Consider the following 715-nt stretch of genomic DNA (forward strand, 5'->3'; position numbering starts at 1 on the left):
CTGCGCTGCACACCCTCCCCTCCCCCAGGCCCTGACCGCTGTAGGTAGGGTCAGGGTTACAGTTAGAGTTGGGCCCCTTCGAACATCCCATCGTTTCTCCCCTGAGAGACACGGACAGTGGACAATTTGGAGTCAAGATTTGCCATTCGGACTTTTTTTTTTTTTAATCTTTTAGAAATGCATTTGAAACAGTGTGTTTGGTTTTTTTTTTCCCTTCTAGTTAAGGGACTATTTATATGTGTATAGGACAGCTGTCTTTTTTGTTGTTGTGTTTTCTTTAGTGAGGTCCAAAGAAAGATGCAAACGGGGGTCAGGCCTGTGTCCCGCTGATCCCCCGATACAGGTCACTCCAGACGGCCCGTGTGCCCGGCGCTGGTGCACTGCGGCGCTTGGAACTGTCATCTATGGAGCCCTCGGAGGACGCTGAACGAGGGCTGCCTCTCTCCCTCCGTCCCGGTCTCTGCGTTCCTGCTAGCAGTCCTCTCGCTCTGTGCCCCACCAGCCACAGGGCCCACCCCCCGGGGAAATAATGGGTAGAAGCCTAGGCCTTACTTGGCGAGATGCTGATGGGATAAAACTGGAACCAGGCGGAGCCACGCTGGGCAGCTCCCACCCACTCAGGGCCTCTTTCCACAGCCCAGGACGCTTTCGGCAGCCTCTCTGATGCTCACGCACAAGGAGCCTGCAGCGGGGGAGGAAGGGGCATCCGATGATC

The sequence above is a fragment of the Myotis brandtii genome, unplaced genomic scaffold (genome assembly GCF_000412655.1).
Source record: "Myotis brandtii unplaced genomic scaffold, ASM41265v1 scaffold385, whole genome shotgun sequence".
Taxonomy (NCBI): domain Eukaryota; kingdom Metazoa; phylum Chordata; class Mammalia; order Chiroptera; family Vespertilionidae; genus Myotis; species Myotis brandtii.